Here is a 19935-nt window from a genome sequence, read left to right as displayed (position 1 = left end):
ACCCAGATGGGCACCCCAGCCCCCTTCTGGACAACAGGCCGCGGCCACAACCCCTAACACCAACAGGGTCCTTCCGTTCCCCGCCCCCCCACCTCCCTCTTAACACCCCTGCGTCCTAAAGGAACTCTGGATTTTCTCCTTCTTCGGGGAGCACGGCTGGTGTAACAGGGAAAGGCCGTTCCTTCACCCTCATTGATCCCTTGATGAAGCACAAATATTCTGAACACTCTCATCTCGCTCTTGTGCTTCTGCCAGCGCTTATGCTTTGCAAGCTCCCCACTATGTGCGGCCCCAAACTTCAGTCCCTCCTCTGGTTCTCAAGACCATGCAGCATTTGGCTCCAGCTGGATGCAGGCAGCAGCCCAGCCCTCTTCAGCATCCCCCGCAAACCTAACACGGAATTGCTCAAGGACACAGCAGAAGCAAGGTGAAAACTTGGTGTATCCATTTCCCGTGGCTGCCATGACAAGTTTCTACAAACCGGGTGGCCAAAACAAGAGTTTATTTTCTCTCAGTTCTGGTGGCTAGAAGTCCAAAATTGAGGTATCAGAGGGCTATGCTCGCTCAGAAGGATCTAGAGCAAGATCTTTTCTTGCCTCTTGGCTTCCCTGGTTGCAAAGAATTTTTGTAGGCACATCCCTCCAGTCTGTGCCTCATCATATGGGGCTCTCCTGACGTGTCCAATTTCCCCTATTCTTATAAAGACACACGTGATTGGATTAGGCCCACCCTCATGACCTCCTCTTAATTTGATTATATTTGCAAAAACTCTAGGCCCAAGGAAAGTCACATTCACAGGTACCAGGGGTCAGGACTTGAACTTATCTTTTTGAATGACACAGTTCTACCCGCAACACTAGTCCCGTATCTGCCTGAGCCTAGTTTTCTTATCTTTACGATAACACTGCGCCCCCGCCCCCAGCCCCCCACCAGGAGGGTAGGCTGAAAGAAAGAAGGTGGAACCCAGACACTTCCTGGCACAGATTTCCCATACTTTTTCTGGCAAAACCCACAAGACGATCCTGTAGGTATAACTTCAGGCCCACCAGCTGCTTCTCCTCCTTCCATCTTTCTCTCTCCTAAAAATGTTTCGGAGTAAGAGTCGCAACATTAGAGACAAAGTCTGGAATCTGTGCTAACTTACATGTTTTTTAAAATTAAGGAATCATTGTCAAACTTGGCCACGTTACAAGGAATAACAATTTGCTTGAAACGTGGATTGTTCTTAAACAATCCAGAACCATCAGTTGGGGTAGAGCAGAGTTACTCAACAAGCATCTGCCCCGCCCCCCTTCCATAGGGCCCAGGTCAGCAGAGCGGTTCCTTGAGGACTCAGGTCTGGGGTCAGACGGTCCGGCCGAATCCCAGCTCCCCGTGAGTCAGCCCCACAGCGGCGGGCCAGTCCTGTCAGCCATCTGAGCCTCGGTTTCTCGCCCATGAAACATGAGCACCCACCTCGTGGCATTGCTGTGAGGATGGAGTGGAATATGCTTGGGGAACAGGATGCACCTGGCAGACGCTGAGTGCCGGCCCGTTTGCTGCTAGAGTTGTGCAATCCCTTCCCTGCCTGGTGGAGACCCCAACGTGAAGCCCGAAGTTGAGGCCAGAGGTCTTCTCTTCAGTACTCGAAGGCCTTACTAAATTCAACAAGAGGCCATTTGCTGAGTGTTTGCAGGGCCCTCGGGGGCTCCATAAAGCCACCTGGGTTCAACTCTGCAGAAGGTGGAGATCAGGGACCGGGCTCTCAGAAGACTCCGAGCTGTGCTCAGAGCCCATACCCAGCTAAATGGAGAAAATGACTCCCCGAGGGCCCCCCCGCCTCCTAGACATGCCCCCCCCTTCCCCACTGCTGCTCGGAGGGTGCTGAGATTTCGGGGAGCTCTGCAATAGTAACCCCAGCCTCAGATTCCTAGTCAGGCCATGACCGCAAACATGTTTCTAACTCCAGTGAATTCGATCTGATTTGTTCTGGGAGGTTTTTGAGAATTGGAAGACTCCTGGGTGGTTGAGAATTCTGCGCTTGGGAATTCAGACCGGCTGCCTTGGGCACCCTGCACCCCCTGCGGGCGCTCCTGCCTCACCCCCCAGGGTCTCTCTGTGCCCAGTTGGCCTCCAAGTGTCCCCCAGCCCCCACGTTCCTCTGCCCAGATTCCCTGTTTTTAAAGCATGTTAGAGACAACGCTGCTAAGGTCTTTCTTCCTTCACTGCATTCTCCTCCCTCACATTCCTAAAATGCTCTCTGCATCTCCGTGGCCCGCATTACTTCTGTCGACCTTGCAGGAAATGGGAGACTTTGGGAAGAATTGATAAGAATGGACACAGGGAGGAGAGAGGAGCTAACATCTTAATTAGATGTTACCGTGTGGCCTATGGGAAAGGTCCTGGAGTGCGAGGGGTATGTCCCAGAAACACTGCTACACAGTTGTTCACCACTTCCTTCAGCACCATTCATTCCTCGTCCTCATGTCATGATTTCTCATGCTTGTTCCGAGTCCACTTTATTAGCAGTGTGTCGTTTTCTCCAAGTGGGTGGGGCTGGGTCTTGCTTTTTGGTGAGGGAGTTTATTCCCTTTTACGAAAAAACAAAACAAAACCAACTGTCGTTTTTCTTGCTCTGTAGATGGGAAAGTGAACAGACACAGTAAAAGCAGGTTTTTGAATGCTGAGTGCCTCGGGAGCACTTTTCGAGTTGGCTTCCCTAGAGTGGCCCCAGACGGGGATGCACCAGAGGAAACTAGTCCTCCCAGGAGGGGAGCAGCTTGGCTGGCTTCTCACACCCGGGAACACGGACACTGCAGCGCTGTGCCTGGAGGTGTCCCGCCAGCTGAGCCCCGATCAGTGGCCAGGGAGCTGCCACAGGGGTCCCACAGACGCACAGGAAGGGCCTCCCCCTCAGAGTGTCCAAGCACCCCCCTTAGTGGGGTGGCGTCCCTCATGGCCGCGGATTCCTAGCAGTAACGGGCACCTTCCAGCGGCCCAGGCAGGTTCTGGAAACCGGTTGCCTTCTGCTACTCACTGACCAGTGTTAATCAGAGCAGCTGATTTTTTGTCCCATATTCCTGAATTCAGAATCACAGAACTGACGGGATACGGCCTCGAGGTCTATCAGAAAAGGCACCATCAGCTCAGGGACCTCCACCGGCTTTAGCTCTTCTGAAGCCCATCCCCACGCATTACTTCTCTGCCCCCCAAACCGTGAAGGCCCCTCTGCAGTATAGCCTTTCCAGGACTCAAGCAATCATGGGGCAACCTGACCCCAAACCCCCTTTCCCTCTGCCTGTGCGCACTCTGCTGCTGCGGGTGCAGAGCAGGACTCCCTGTGACCCCAGGAGCCACTCCCTGAAGGGGTCCCCTAGAAAATGTCCCCAGGAAGCAGACACCTCTGGAGCCTCCAGGGACTCCAAAGCCAGCCTTTTAAAACTCTCCAGAAACCGGAGGCGGGTAATCTAACACTCCTTTCTGATGGGAGCTTCTGCACTGTCCTTTGCCCAAACACAATGGTCCTCATTAGCTTTCACTTGGGGCTTTGAACTCCACACAAAACCCTGGCCTCCCCGGCCTGCCCTGCCTGCCCGCTGAAGCCGGCCTGGGGCCCCGCTGCCCGTCAGCATTTCCTTTGTTGCCGCCTCTGAAGCTATTTATAATGGAGCCTTTTTTCTGCTCCATACTCAGCCCCATAGGTGAAATCTCAGCCGAGGAGGATGTTCTGCTTCCCAAACACCAACGCCTGAGAGCAGGCTAAGCTGCTTTCGAGCAGGACCAGGTAGTAGAGCTCCGGTGGGGACAGGTGAGCTGGAAGGAGGCCTGATGCCCTTGCCCGCCGCCTGGCAATCCGAAAGGCCGACGGGAACAAGGCTGGGAAGGAGGCCACGGGCACCGGGTCTCCCTCTGGCCCCAATCCACCCACAGGCTACAGGCTGTGTCCCAAAAAATCATTGGGAAGTTGCATGACTCACATCAAAATGCCCTCTTCCCTCAGAAGCCGTGTGTAGCTGTTGCGGGGGTCACGCTCACCCCCAGAATTTGATTTTGTCCTTGGACTTGCTGGCCCCTCTCACTCATGATGTCACCGTGCCTGCCAAGTCCCAAAAGGGGGGCTGGGGCCGCTCCAGGGGGAAGAGGGGCCAGACGGAGCACCCCCACCCCTCCAGGCCAGGGGAGCGTGGGAGGTGGTGCGGAGCGGAAACCTGTCTTCAGTTAACGCTCACCCCTCCCCCCCTCCATCCTCAGGCCTCCTCTCTCCGTGGTGCTTGCTCCCCGTGGCCTGGCCGGGGCCCCCTTGGGTCAGTGCGCAAGAAGAGCTGCAGGTGCATCGGCGACGGCCCTGCCCCAGCCGGCCGTGGCGAGCAGGCACCACGAGCTGTGCCTCCGTGGACATGTCCTCCTCAGTCAGATGCAGGCATCGAGGCCCTAGGCCCGCTCGAAAGGTCTCCTGTGCGGGCGCGAGCATTTCTAAAAAGGAACGCTTTGCGAACTCAAATAAATACCTACCTGATAGACTTCCAGGCAGCGCCGTCGGGCGTGATGACGTCATGCGGGGCGTGATGACGTCATGCGCGGGGGGCGTGATGACGTCATGCGTGGGGGCGTGATGACGTCGTGCGTGGGGGCGTGATGACGTCATGCGGGGGCGTGGTGCCGTCCCTGTAGGGCATGATGACGTCACGTGTGGGGCACAATGACGTCACACCGTTTAGAAGAAGCTGCTGTGAGGCCCGTTGCCCCACAGCCCGCTCTCCTCAGCTGTCCTTGGTTTTCACGGCGGCTTCCCCGTCCCACCTGCCAGAGCTTCCTCGGCGGAGGAGGCAAGAGCAGAGCGGCTGCCTGTAAATCCGTGCGCTGGTGCAGCGGGGACTGCCTGGGTCCTGGGACCCCCCGGATCCCTGAGCCCCGCGTCTGCACACAGCTGAGGAAGCTGACCTCCCCGTGGCCCGTGTGGGGCACGACCTGCTGATCCGATCACTAAAACCGGTGCGGCGAAGAACCCTTCAGAGCGACCCAGATCGGCCACTGTCTGTGAATGCCCCACGTCCCCTTCGTTGCAGCGCCTCAGTTCTCTCACCGAGCTCTTGTCCAAGCGAGTAATTCATGTGTAATGGGGTCACAACACATCCAGCTACCTGCGGGGGGCCGCTGGGACCTCCCAGCCTCTCCTCCAGAGCGGCACCTACTGTAGTTACAGCAAACCCTGGACGGGGAGGAAGACGCTGGGCCACGACCCAATTAAATTCTTTATAACAGACTTTCTCTAGGCTGGTTTTTAGTAGAAAAGTACGTGCAATGTGTGGTAACACATATTTTATAAGTGAATGCTTATCATCCTATATACGGGCAACTTTTCAACAAGCCGTTATCCCAAAAAGCAAGGTGTCCCTGCGAGGATAATGGAGCATAATTTAAAGAGCGGCAAGGCCCCACTTAGACATCTTAGCAGAGGTTAAACTGGGCAGCCGCCGTCCTACGTCAGCAGGGCCCAATCTGCCCATGGGGCCAAGCGTGCACGAGCCTTACCGTAGGGCATGGCACATCAGCATCCAACACTGAGTTGAGTCTTCAGGCTGTGGATTGTTCCGGCTTCTTCCTTTCTTCTCCTCCTTTCCCACCCACAGCCCACTAGCTGGAAGATGAGGGTGTCACAGAGAAAGACCCTGAGAGTATGCAGCAACCTGCTGTTTGGAACAGACTTGCCCTTTCCCAAGTCCTCAGTGCCATCACTACACAGCAGGCGTCCCCTCGGAGGCCCTGTGCCCCACACCAGCCTGGACCCTGGGCAGCTCCCATCACCCCAGGGCGAGTGATTTATCTAGTTCAGTGGTTCTCAACCAGGGCGACTTTGGTAATGTCCAGAGACATTTTTGGCGGCCCCAATGGGAGAAAGCTGTTCTTGCTCTTGCTTTGAGGGGAGGCCAGGGATGCTGCTGAATGTCCCACCAGGCAGAGGCTGGCCGCCCACAACACAGAATGGTCTGTTCTAGGTGTGGAGATGAGGCGAGGCGAACAACCCGATCCCAAAGGGAACAAGGTCAGGCGCCGAACGTGGATGCCAGGCTCTGAGAGCCCCCGCGTCTCAGGGGGAGAGGGGGATAGAGCCTCTGCCGGCCTGCCACTCCTCTGCAGAAGAGGCCAGAAGGTTGAGCTACGACTGCAGTTGGCTGGGCTCTTACCACCCCTTCCTCTCTTAGACATAAAACCTCCAGCTCCCACAGCTTTAAATTAGGAATATTTGGTGGCATGATCATGTATGTTTAAAACCAAACAGAAATTTCCTGTTCCCCAGCGCAAAATAAAATTCAAGTTTATAAAAGGGCCTGTAAAATCTCATAATCAAGCCCATTAGCCAAGCAAAATGCTCCACTTTGATTCTGTGGTGTTTAGCTTTCTTTTCTTAGCACCGCTTCATTAGCACGCTTTTAATGGATGTTCTTCCAGCCTGCTTCTCAAAATTGCTTAAAAAGAAAACACACGACTTTAAAGGACAAGATAGGAGGGAAATACCCTTCCCCCTTTCCAATGTGGAGGCTCTGGGGGAGCAGGGAAGGTGGGGGGCACAGGGAAATGCAGCAGGGCCCCAGACTCCGTGTCTTGCTGGGGATCTTCTGCTGCATTTTTGCTCCCTGGCTTCATTGCTAGCCTTGCTAATTTCCAGCTCTTTGCTGCTTCAGAAGACCAGATTTTCTTGATTAATAACAAAAGGTTTTGTTGGGCTCAGAGCTGTTTCCCACCATCTCTATGCAAACCCCGGCAACACAAACTGTGTACATTAGCATTTCAAGGCACTTCCTATTACGGAGGGCAAGAAAAGCCCCTCTTGGTGGGTAAAATCCATTTTGTCCTCTCCTGTGACATCTGTTCTAACTTTTAAAGCCAGAAAGGAAACTAGATAATGCCAGAGTCTTTGATTTACAGCTCTTGGCCTTCGGACGCTGCGCGCTCTGAAAGCACCAGCCCTTCCCGGTGGCGCGCGCATTCCCTGCACCCAGGAGAACTCCGGAAGTCGTTCCGAACTTCTTCAAGCTTTTCACTGTCTTTTTCGTGATTTCTTAATGACATCGTCAACGATTCCCCAAACTCACAAAACCGGTGATCTTAAACTTCACGTTCTTGAAAGAAAAATGTAGATGCTGATTGCCGCCCTGCAGTTGTGCTTCTTGCCTATTTCTCCCAAAGCTGGGCGTGCTTTAGTGGCGTGAGGAGATGGAAGCACATTCATTCAGGCAACTGAAATACAACCACGGAGATGGAGGAAGAGCCCCACAAGTGGTAGGATAAAAAGGGAAAGACAGAAGCCCATCAGATGGCTGCCCCCTCCTCCCATCTGCGCCGGGAGCTCTGGGGTCCCTCACACTGGTCAGCCCGAAAACAAAGCTGAAGGCAGATTCCAGCCGGTTTCCCATTCACTATTCATTCAGGGGTCCATCCACTCCATATGCATTCAGCCAACTGCTGTGTTAAATCGGGGCCCTCTCCCAGGATTGGCATGGTAATGAAGCCATGGCGAGGCTCTGTGAAAAGTCCGCCTTTTCACCCCATTGAGGTCCGAAAATTATCTCATAACACCACAACATCTGTGCACAGGGCTTCTGCCTTTTGGAGCGGGGCATGTTTATCATGTGGCCATGCCTCTCAGGGAGACTCCCTCCTCCCACTCCTTCCCACAGCCTTGGTGCTCCCAACGGCCTCCCCAGGCCTGGATGCTGAGCACCCCCGAATTGCTGTTTGATCATTTCTGGGGTGCCAGCCCAACAGCAGGGGTGGTTGGTGGGGGGGACTAGGAGGAAGGAGAAGTTAGCGAATGCATTTTGCTCAGACTCTAGCATATGACATTTGCTCAACTAATAAGTATATTTGAACTTTATTTAAACTGGCCCAGGTCAATAAAATCTAAGGGGAAGCGGTGAGGTTGGGGGAATTTATAGAGACTACACCATCTGCAACTTATATGTGTTCTGCCTGATACAATGATTTCATTTAATTTGATTTGACATTTAAGAGCCTTTTTTGGAAGAGAAAATGAATATTTCTATATTTTATTTGCAATAACCTCACCTGACTCTGCACATAGCCAAGAAGAATAAATGTCACATTCATGGCAAACAGTCGTGGGCCCTCTTGGAGGCGGAGCTGGGAGGGGGCAAGCCGAGGCCCTCAGTGAATGTTCCCAGGGCCTATCTGAGAGCCCATTTGGGCTCCGAGGGCTCAGGTTTGTTTTGTTTTTTTCCCTGTGTCCAAATTCAAGTGATGGTTTGGATGAAATGTTCCTGACCACGTATGAGATGGATTTTTGGCCGCCCGCGGGGTCGTAGAGGGTGGCTTGTGCAAACAGAAGGCCAGGAGGCCAGGCTCACTTTGCGGGGCCACAGGGACACGTGACCCCAGCCCCTCACCAACGCCCTGCTCCCTCTTCAACACTTTTCAAAAGCCTTTAGGTCAAGTTTGAACTGTTCTGACATCACAAGACCTGGAAGTGCAACCCTGGCAGATCTTTTTCCTTCAGCCATCCTTGGGGAAAAAGCTCTCTGCCTGCTGACCTCCGGGGTTCACAGGCTCAGGAGACAAGAAAGCAGGAGGTAGAGGTCTATGGTGGTGACATCATTCCTCTGGGCCTCTTCCCAGAACACGGGGATGAGACCCACAGGATGCACCTCAGAAATGTCTCCAAACTAGGCCCCTGCTCGTCCCCCAGTCACGAGCTGGGATCACCTGGGAAACCACAGCTGCCTCCTAAAACCAGATTTCCTGAACCATCCATCCTCCCAATTCAGCCTCCACCTGGCAGCCCAGCCAGGCCCCTGAAGTTGTGTCCCACAGACTCGCAGCCAGACGGCACCTTGATCTCAGACCTCCAGCCCCCAGAACTGTCAGAGAATTTGTCACTGTTACTCAAGCTGCCCAGGCTATAGTCCTTTGTTACAGCGGACTCAGCAACCCCATACAGGGTCTGCAGGGCCAAGGAGATCTGCCCATGGGGGCCCATGCCCTAACTTCAAAACCATGTCCTGAGCACTTGGGACCCCAGAAATTCCACCCCAAGGGGCCCAGCAGGCCTCCTCACTGGGTGTATCTCAGGCTGGAGGACCCCAAGGCCTGAGGATCTGCTTGTAGTGGGCTGTGGGTCCAGAGTTTGGTTCGAGGGATGCTTGCCAGGCCCTTCATGACTACACAGACCCAAGGCGGGCAGGTGAAGGGTGGGAGGACTGTGGGACCAGGGCCTCTGCCACCCCCTTGCCCTGGGCCCCAGGAACATCAGAAGTGGGTCTGCCCCTGCTAATGGTGCGCCCTCCACAGCAGTCCCCCTCCTCCTCAGGGCAAGAGTGGCAGGGCAGAGGGAGGGCCCGGGGCGGCCTGTCCTCAGAGTTTCTTCCCAGGGTGACAGGGAGCTGCGGATCCAGAGGAATATCCTCATTCCCTGCTTCCCTGATACTCTCCCCCTAGTTTATTCCTTAATCAGGACTTGTTTTCCCTCACACTGGAGCTGTGCCCTCAGGCAAACAAGCGATTCTGGTCATGGGCTGCCGAAGGCCTTCTGGGCACCGCTGACAGTCAGCAGGCCAGGCCGAGCTGCCCTCCCTGTGCAGCCCCGGCAAGCATGAGACTCGTTGGGGGGATGGGGTGCCCCCACAGGGTCTTCCACACAACGCCTTCCTTGCCCGAGTCCAGTACCTTCCATAGCCTCTGCAGACAGCGGCCACTGGGAGCTGAGATCTGTCTTCTCGCCAGGCCCCACCCCAGCCAGACTGCCTGACAGGGCCGTGCACACGGCAGCCACATGGCAGGCCACGCGGGGCAGGTGGCAGCCTCCTCTGAGGCCACGAACAACATGGGGTTTCCCCAGAACCCAGAACCCCCAGCAGCCCTGCCTCACCATGCCTATAGCCCCTGTTCCCCTGCGTGCCCCCCATGGCCTTCCAGGCCCCGACCTCACCTAGCAGGATCCACAGAACCAACCACCGCAGGATGGCCCAAGGTGGGCCCAGGGCTCCACAGGTAGGGTCCCTGTGGGTCATCCCAGGGCAACCGCATCACCTCAAGGCAGGAGAGCTGGAGCGCGCTGGCGACAGGCATCCGCTCAGGCCCCAGCTCCCTCCCCATAAACCACCAGCTCCATCCCCCTCCTTCCCGGCTCTAACAGCTAACATCCGAGGCCAGCCCTCCTGCTTCTGCGTCTGTCTCAGAGCCTCACCCTGCCCACCTTCACTAGTGGAAGAAGCTCACGGCGGTCCACGGCGCTGCAGACAGGTGCTGTAGAGAACCGCAGGGGACAGGAGCAGGCAGTGGGGGAACCACGCGTCTTAGACGGGCAGCCCCGGTCGGGCCGTCCCCAGTTCCCGACCCTCAGCACCGCGGTTGCTGTGGTAGGCCATCATGTTGGGGCACTTTGCTGTGCAGTCCTAGATAACTAAACCGTCGTGACGCAGGCCTGAATCATTTCTTGGATGCTGACTTACCAGTGTTTTTGTTTTTGTTTTTTGCTTTCCCATTTTATGACCTTCCTAAATCATTGCTCACGGCTTCTCCAGAAGTCCAGTTTATAATAGCCAAACATTCTGTGCACTGTAGTCTCATTATAAAACCTATTTATCTTCCTTAAATATCCCAGAGCAGTAAAACTAAAAATATTATCCACTTATTTTGGCTGGAGTTAACAATAGACTTTCCACAGCATTTAACTTCCTCATTTCTTTGACCTGAGTTTAAAGGAAAAAACATATGTACAGATCATTCTGAAGATGTACTTTCTGGGAAAATGTCACACAATCAATATTTCCCTTTTTTCTGTCCATATCTTCCCTTGTCCGGGGCATCCTCATTTGGTGCCTTCTCACTCCCAAGTCCCCTTCCCGCAGGTCCCCTGCCTTTCCTGATGGTCCCCTCCCAGTGCAACTATACCCGTGGTTTGCAACCCACTTATCTCTCCATCAACCAAACCCAATCGTCGGTCAGCAAGTATTTGTTGAATGAGCTGTACATGGTGTGTGCCCTCCGGAACACCTCCTCCACCCCCGTCCCCTACCCTCTCCATCCAGCCACAAGACATCCCCAATTTTCCAAATTCCTGCACTCCCAGGTGCTACCACCTTTCCCAGCCCAGCCTGCTCCACAAGCCGCCAATCACTCACCCCCTGGAAGGGTCCCCCCGTCACAGGAACAGAGGATAGGACTCACACATGGCCAGTTTCTTTTTTCAAACTCATGGTGTAGTAATACTTAGCAAAACCATGTTAGCACCTAACCACTCCATTTTAGGCATTCAGTGGGTGCACCAACCACGCACTAGGAAAACCATGCAAGACATAAATAAAGCCTGGTGCCTGACCTCGAAGAGCTCCCCGCCGGGTGAGGAAGACAAATGTGGATGTGGGCAAAATTTACACTCGGGGAGAACAGGGGTATTAGAGCACATGTGAGCACGCGTGTTGTGGGGGTATGGCAGGGAAGAAGATTCTCCAAAGGTGGAAGGAACTATAAGAGCTTCATAGTGAAGGACACATCTGAGCAGGCCCTTGAGGGATGGGCAAGGATGCCAGAGGAGAGAGAAGGGGGAGCAGGCAGAGGGGCCAGGGGAGGCCTGAGGGAGGCTATTTCTCTCCCTCCATCAGGGAATCTCTGCTAAGGCGGCAGTGACAGCTAAAGGCACAGCCGGTCAGCCTCGGGCCAGGACTCGGGGGAGGGTTTGGGAGGTGTTAAGTGCAAAATTGAAGGGGATGTCAAAAAACTCAGTGGTCAAGATAAATCCTATTTTAATGCAGTATTTAAGAAATCAAGAGTAATGCAAAAATCCATGGTGAGCAAAACAATTCATTTTTATGTAAAGACGGGGTCAGTATTACCGAAGTCTCCCTTGTTTCTGGCTCATTTTCACTATGAAAATGCAACTGTTTTAGTGTTCACAGCTATGGCTCTCAGTGCACTTGCTTTCGCCAATAATTCCCTTCATTTTATTTCTGGGGAAAATGAGAGAAAGGAAAAAAAAAATACAAGAAGACAGTTGGAACTAAAAACTCATTCATTCCTGTCTTGGTGGCCAGCAAACTCTTCTGTCTACAAATTCTCTCCACCTTTCGTAAAATCAAAATACTGTTAACTACATGCTTCAGTTCAAGAGCTGGAAGCTTTCTTTCACGTGGAATACTGTTCAACACCCTCTTCCTCTGTTACCCAAGGAACAAGTAAATGCACACGCCAGAGGCTTTAAGCTGGCCTGGGACCTGGCGGATGTGTGTGCATCCTGCCGGAAGCTGCCAAGCTGGGCAGGAAACTGCAATCACCAAGAGGGCTGGGCTTCTAGAAGCTAGGCAGCGCTGGCCGAGCAAACCAGGCCTTATCAAAGGAAGGTGCAGGGGGGTGAATCTGGTAATTAATTGCATTGTAGGTTTCAAAGGAAAAGGAGGAGGCCACCCAGCTTTGTTGGTGCCTCAGCCTTTTCCCTAAAGGCACAGACAGAAATTCGAGAAGCAGCTACCGGGCAGGTCCACCAAAGCCCCTCCCTTTGGGAACGGCGGACACTGCAGAAAGCCTGCCCTGGGCTTACTCCTGACAAGTTATGGTCAAAACCCTTTCTCCTCGCCCGGGACTCCTTCTTCACTTTTCCAGAGAATTATCATTTTGGATGAAGTTTCTTACTCTTGGATCCTAGCCGAGAAGTGTACTTATTTTTAGAGTTTAAGGAAGATTTTTACATTTTTCTCTCATAGGTTCCAATTTCAACTCACTCTAACCAAAACTTAGTAGAAGCAACGAAATATTTAAAATGTGCGTTTCAGTCAGAAGTGAACCAGTTCAGTTCTGCAGGCCTGACAGTCCCACGCAGGAGAGAATCCAGGGGTTGCCAGGAGCCGCACCGCCTCGAGCTCTATCTACCCTGAGGGAAGACGGGACGCACCTGTCTGCTGTTTACCAGAGAGTTCTCTGGGGACCCTGGCAGCAGCCACCGTGGCTGGCCACACACATGAGCTGATTTGCTTTCTGGACCATTGGTTAACTCATGTGAGCCAGGAGCCTGGGCTCTCTCCATTCAAAGCCCACAAATGCCCACTGAAGCGGAACATAAAGGGAAAAGCTCAGAGGAAAAGGTTTCTCCCTTCCATGACCCTGCAAGAGACCCAATCGGAGCCCGCGGGGCTGGATGGAAAGACTTAGACAAAAATCACAGAACCGGGAGGACAAAAGGTCACACTCAGTTTCCATGGCGTGATGGAGAGCCCATTCATCGCGGAGTCAAGAAAGCTGTGCTGGAATCCTACAATATACCTGCTGTATTTCCGAGGTCCACTGGGAGCCTCAGTGTTGGCGTTGGAACAAGGGCTGGGGCTGATGGAGTGGCTGATGTGCCCTCCCTCCCATCCCCGGCTCACTGCGATCCTCGTTCCCTGGCCAATGCCTCTTGGTCCGCACCCTCCAGGCAACACTTCCATCCAGGCTCCAGGGATCTCTCTGAAGAGTAAATCTTACCTCATTCCTCACCTGCTTCAAAATCACCACCGACCACCCCCATCAGTGCTGTCCTGCAAGGAGCACCCTGCCCACAGGGCCGGTTCCACACTCCTGAATCCTCCAGGACGCCTGTGGGAGCCACAGGCTCTTCAGCGCCCTCCCCGCCTCTCTCTGCTCGAATTCCCCACCCGGAGCTCGAACCACCACAGGGAAAATAACAATGCTCCCTTCTGGAGCAAGGAGCACATTAGGTATTTATGACAGACCCCTATTATCTATTACCTATCCTCCTGCTCATTATCATGGCTGCCCAACACGCCCACCATCGTGGAAGGCCCACCCTCTGGGGAAGTCTTATCCCCCAGCCCCCAGCTAGCCTCAGTTCCAGAACTTACCACCCTGCATCCCAGCTTACCCATTTGTTCACCTGCCTCCCCTACAAATCTGCATCTTCCATCTTTGCTTGCTCTGCTCCCATCCTAGTAGTTGCCACAGCTCTGATACTCACATTGAATGAATGAATGAATGAACACATCTATGCTCAGTTGTTGGTTTACTGTTGAGTCTCTTCTTAGCAATACCTGTCAACGAATGATGTAACTCAGCAGGCTGCTCCCGAGGCTCGGGGACTCCCAGTTACCTCCAGGATGACGACTGTCCAGCTGTGTCCTCGACACCACAGATCTCGCTCAGCCCCCTCCTTCGACCAGAAGCACAGCGGAGCGGTGAATCTGTGTGGCTCCCGCTTTCGACTCTCCATCCACCCCAGAACACCGACCTTCTCACCATATCTTAGTGCTGACACTTGCCACCGGCTTTTTCAGAAAATGGGAGGCCCGATGTTCTCTACAGATAACGTCTTATGCATCCCCATCAGAAAGGAGGCTTGGGTCTGACTTCCCGGTCATGGCTTAGCGCGGCCCCTCTGCTTCGTGACTAGCTGGCCAGAAGGTCTCCTGAGGCGGTACCGGCCCCCACACTGCTTTCCCTGGATGGAGGCAGAGTAGCTCTGTGCAGAACAGGAGATAGGCAGAGGGACACCTTTCATAATCCTTGATAATGTTTCCCAATCACTTGTGACCTTTCCCCCAATTAAATAGCCTCAATTCTTCATCTTCAAAAGGATCATCAACTGAGTAGGAGGAGAGAAGTGTCTGGAGCATGGAGAAGGCAAGGAGGGAACTGGCTTGGTCCTGACTCCAGAAAGATCCAGTGGATTTGTGAGCAGTGTTGTTTTACAGGGGAGAGGCGGGAGCCAACCATGAAGATTTAGGGCAAATGTCACGTTAGTGCAAAATGTCAGTGGCGCTTCCCTCCTGGGGCAAATTCCCGACTGCCTGATCAATCATGGACCAGCTCTGAATATGCTGATTTCCATTAGGAGATAAATCAGAAATTTCAGGGCATCAAGGGAGTGCTCCCTGGGAATAAACTTGTGAAGGAGTGTCATTAAAACTAACAAAAAAGGAAATGTGTTTTCTTCCTCCCCTTTGAAATGACACTGATAACGTTCAAAATTTAAAGAGGTTTCCAGAAGCCTAGGACAGGAGCAGACGTGCGGTCATCCAGCCTCTCACGCCGTACCTGCTTCCCTGCCTGGCCACTCTGTTGCCTCATCTCAGGAAATTAAGGCAAGAGCCATAATTGCCAGCCAACTTCCACATCCTGCAGTCTTATAAAATCAATTGATTAAAGCAACAAAATACCAGCCAATGTTTGCACATTTCTCTCCCTGCTTTCTGGGTACCACGGATCCATAGAGGCCACGCGTCTCCCCACTCCGGCCCTCCAACCACCCAAAGGTGCCATGTACCTTGCAAGCCTGGTGGCTGGGCTCTGGATCTCTCAAGGCCAAGGTAGAGTATTCTGGAGGTAAAAGATTTGCATCAATTAAATAAGTCAATCAACATTTGACATCAGTCTTCAACGAAAGAAGTATATACATCTGGGTCTTTCTGTTTCTTATGATGGATACCGGCAAATTAGTGATTGTCTTTTTTTTTTTTTTTTAAAGATTTTATTTATTTATTTGAGACAGAGAGAATGAGAGAGAGCACATGAGAGGGGGGAGGGTCAGAGGGAGAAGCAGACTCCCCGCTGAGCAGGGAGCCCGATGCGGGACTCGATCCCGGGACTCCAGGATCATGACCTGAGCCGAAGGCAGTCGCTTAACCAACTGAGCCACCCAGGCGCCCGTGATTGTCTTTTATTCATTATCATTTTATTTCTGCTGAGAATAAAATAAATTTGTTCATTTTTTCCTTCAGTGAATGTTCACTGAGGACATTTATGTGCTTGGCTGGGCTAGGCGCTGGGGGCACAACAGTGAACCAGAAACACCCAGCAGGTCTGGAAGGAGCTGTGTCTGCCGTGTGCCAAGTGCTCATCCAGAAGGTTCTTTACGCCTGGGGGGCATCCTACACAGGGCAGGGTGGGGACTTGATGCAGGAAATGGCCTCTTCTAAGTAAAGGCTTAGGCCACAAAAGGTTTTGCAGATCTCAGTCTGAAATGGGAGATCTTCCTGCGAGGCTGGGGAGCGACAGAGATGGGGGGGTGTATGGGAACTCTGGTGAGTTCCGGGGGGGCACACTCGGGCCTGCAGCGGTACTGGAGATCCTTGTGAGGGACTGAGCCTTGAGAGGCAGGGATGGTGCTTGGAAGTCAGGCTGAAGAGGTGAGCAGTGGGCCACTGTCCAACCCCCAGCATCCCTCCTGACTCTGAGATTCCTTAATGTCCCTCCTCCCCGTCCCCGGGGGCCACTCCAGGAGGATCTCCTCCCTGGAGATATGTAGGAAGAGAAAAGTTAACCAGTTCAGCAGCTAATCTAGAAGCATCTAGTCTGTGATGGTCCCTGAGGGAGAGGAGAGATGAACAAGAAAGGTATCTCTCTCCCAGCTGTCACTGTGGCCTAGCCAGGTGGATGAGACCCCTAGAGGTGTAAGAGCAAAAGAGGGTGCTGCCCCTGCCTGAGGGTGACCAGGGGGGCCTTTCAGAAGCGGGGGTTTAAGAAGCAGCTCAAAGGCCTCCTGTGAACCGGCGGGGAAGAGGCATTCCAGGACCTGCGAGCAGAGGTGCAGGGTCATGGAACCTGGTGACAGAGACCCGGGGGTGACAGCAGGATGGGGGCTTCCAGAGGAAGTCCTACCTCTTTCTGTCAGCTATGGGGAGAGGCGTGGAGCAGGAGAATGGCCGGATCCCAGTTTTGCCAGAAGAAAACGACCCTGGTCCCATTGGTGTGGTATATAGCCTGGCTGGGAGGACACCAGAAGCTCCCCAGAACTCAGGACTGAGAGCCCCCTGCATCCTCAGATGGCCAACTGCCCCCCTGGATGCCACACCATCCCTTACGTCTCATTCCACTCGCCCCTAAGGGCCATGGAAGTCCCTCTTTCTGGTGCCCATAGATCATGGCGAGACAAGGACGTTTTACAACAACCGGGCGTTGTGTTTTTGCTTGTTGCAACATGTCAGTGGAAATCCTTCCTAACCACCCTCACCCCGTTCATAGATGGCCACGCTGCACCCTTGCCCAGGACAGCCGGGGTTCGCCCCGCTCATGCTGTGGCCCTAGGCTCTTTATGTTCCCCCCTGTAGCTCTCACACATGTCCTGCTTTAGAGACTAAATTACATGGTCACCCCAGTCCTGACACCCATCGTCTGGAAATCTGGTGCTTGGGCTTGCGGGGCTAAGAAGGGGGCGTGTGTGTTACACGTGTTTGTCCCCCATGTGGCCTCGCTTATGAGCTCTCTGGAGGAGAGAAAGACCCGGCCCAGCTCAGTTCTTAATTTCTCAGCCTGGCACAAGCTGGTGCGCACAGACATCGCAAATTGCCCCTTTGTCCAAGAAGTGGGCAGAAACTGAAGAAACAAAAGGAGCCGTGGACCCCAAATCCTCACAAAGCCTCCAGCAACTGGGGTGGTGGGCCTGTCTGGAGGCGGCATAAGCACTCGTGACCCCAGCACCCCACCCCCCGGCAGCTTGGGGGTCAGAGGAAGGGCTCGGGGGCACTCCCGCGGGGAGCCCCTCCCCCACCGGCTCTGCGGGGGTCTCTGCCCGCAGGGGCCTGGGCTGCCCCACACAGCCGACCCTGCTCCCGGGCAGGCCCCCGCTGAGGCAGCTGAGCCGCTCCAGTCCTGTGCTGCTCGACTGCAACTTGAAAAACGGCACAGAGTGACCTTTAGGGTTCTTCCCTGGCAGCACCATTTTAGGAGTCTGTGCACATGACACGCGAAATGTCCAGGCCTAAGAAGACAAGAGCCACAAGAACTCTGGGAAACACCCACCACCTGGGCCTGGGACTTTCACTTGGCACTTGCAGCTGTGTTTCTTCCCTCAGCCAGGTGCTCATTAACAGCCCCTCCTGATCCAACCAGGGGCGTCTGGCTCGAAGCCTCCGTGGGCCTCAGAACCCCCTGGGGGCTGCTCAGAGCAGACCTCTGTGTCCCCTCCCCAGAACTGATTCGGCAGGCTTGGGGGGAGGCCCGAGAATTCGCATTCCGACAGGTTCCCAGGGATGACACTGCAAGCGACTGCCCAGGGCCGGGAGACACGTCGTTCTGCCTCTGGACGCTGCCCCGCTTACCCGGGGCCACGGCGGTCCCTCTGCTGCGGGAGCTTCCAGAACGCTGTGGGGAAAGTGGCTCGGCACCAGCTATGTGGGTGGGGCTCTGGGGGAGGGAGCACCCGAGGAGGGTCCACCTTGGGGGCCAGGAAAGACTTTAGAGGACGTGACATCAGAGGCTGAAGGATAAAAAAGGCCAGGCCATGAAAGGGAGGGGGAAATGAAGGGAATCCCTTGGGGGCAAACCGCGCCCCCAGCACCCATGAGAACTTGCACATACCTGTGGGAAGAGCAGGTGGTAACCCCCGGGGCTGGAAAGTGGGCCGGGGCAGAACCTGCTGGGCCTTCAGGAGTCAGAGCTGGGATGTCATCCAGAGGGTGGGCGGTGGGGGAGCTGCGAGGGACCAGAGGGGCGGGACTGACGACGAGGCCTAGGCCAGGGCGGCAGTGACTTCCCAGAGGGGGCAGTCCTGGGACAAGGCAGCCCCAGGGATCCAGAATTGAGATGGGGTGGGTGGTCCCTAGTTCAGGCTGCTGTAACAACATAGCATAGACTGGGAGGCTGCAAGTCCAAGATCAAGGCAGCGGCAGACTCAGTATCTGGTGGGAGCTCTCGGGCTGGTTTGCTTGGGGTCCAGGTAGCACTCTCTGGTGTCTCTTCTTTTCAGGACACTAATCCCATCCTGGGGCCCCACCCTCATGACCTCATCTGACACTAATCACCTCCCAAAGACCTACCTCCAAATACCATTGCGTAGGAAATGAGGGTTTTCACATCTGAATCTGGGAGGACACATTCAGTCCGCAGCAGGACAGATGGGAGAAAACTCAGGGCTGGTATTTACTTACATTTCCAAAGGGCTGTAGTAGGAAAGAAAACAGTTATTTAAGAAAAATCATGACATCTTTGAGAAATCCCGTGCTGTCTTTGCCCATCCATCGATGATGCAATTTCTGGTAAGCCACACATCACCTCTAAATACAATTTTCTCTCCAGAAGCAAATGCAAGGGAGGTGCTGTCAGTTAAAAATTAAACAACAGGGGCGCCTGGGGGGCTCAGTCCGTGAAGCATCTGCCTTCAGCTCAGTCATGATCCCGGGGTTCTGGGATCGAGCCCCACATCAGGCTCCCTGCTCCACAGGGAGCCTCCTTCTCCCTCTCCCTCTGCCTCTCCCCCTGCTTGTGCACTCTCGCTCTCTGTCAAATAAATAAATAAAATCTTAAAAATAATCATAATAAAAAAATTAAACAACAAAACGAAACTCAGACCATGTGAGTTTTTTAAAAAGCAATCAATTACCGGTTTCCTCTTGATCTCCACGGGATCAAATAACATTTGGTACCATTCCCTGACGGTCAAAATCCACTCGCGAACGGTCACACACGTCTGTGCTTGGCCCTGGATGTCCTGCACTTCTGTATCAGCTCCATATTCTCCCAACTTCCTTTTTACTCAGGATTCCTTGCTCGGCCAAACATCTTCCAACACACACTCAGCCCTTGTCATTGCTCCTTTCCCTCTGATTTGGGGGCAACTGGAGCCACTGATCTCTTATTTTAAAATGAGAGTCACTGGGGCACCTGGGTGGCTCAGTCGGTTAAGCATCCAACTCTTGGTTTCGGCTCAGGTCATGATCTTGGGGTGCTGGGATCGAGCCCCATGTCAGACTCTGCACTCGGTGAGGAGTCTGCTTGAGATTCTTCCTCTGCCTCTCCCTCTTCCTCGCCGCTCCTTAGGACAGGTCAGACGCCCCTGAGAACCCCTGCACCCGCAGATCGGTCACCCTCGTCCCTTACTCCCAGACCCTGCAAACGTTCAACACACAGTCAAGACATTAAAACAAAAAACAAAACAAAACAAAAACCCTTTTCCAGTTTTCAAGCTCCACTTTATGACCTAAAAAGTAAAATCTTTCTGAAGCACAACAAGGCACTTCA

General features: G+C 53.8%; 2 long non-coding RNA genes across 2 annotated transcripts; both read right to left on the bottom strand.

Annotated features, from left to right (window-relative positions):
- Positions 1–144: 144 nt before the first annotated feature.
- Positions 145–10779, bottom strand: LOC135361709 (uncharacterized). The gene is made up of 3 exons (XR_010405407.1): positions 10190–10779; positions 4492–4644; positions 145–2569 (listed from the first exon to the last, which is right to left on the bottom strand). It is a non-coding gene; the product is annotated as an uncharacterized LOC135361709 (long non-coding RNA).
- Positions 10780–13820: 3041 nt separating this feature from the next.
- On the bottom strand, positions 13821–18888 carry LOC135361835 (uncharacterized). Its single transcript, XR_010405974.1, has 3 exons — positions 18846–18888; positions 15245–15297; positions 13821–14440 (listed from the first exon to the last, which is right to left on the bottom strand). It is a non-coding gene; the product is annotated as an uncharacterized LOC135361835 (long non-coding RNA).
- Between the last annotated feature and the right edge of the window lie 1047 nt (positions 18889–19935).

Source organism: Mirounga angustirostris, unplaced genomic scaffold (assembly GCF_029215605.1).
Source record: "Mirounga angustirostris isolate CCGP_5_RB_7025 unplaced genomic scaffold, mMirAng1.0.hap1 SCAF_10, whole genome shotgun sequence".
Lineage (NCBI taxonomy): Eukaryota > Metazoa > Chordata > Mammalia > Carnivora > Phocidae > Mirounga > Mirounga angustirostris.
This window is presented reverse-complemented; position numbering and strand designations above follow the sequence as displayed.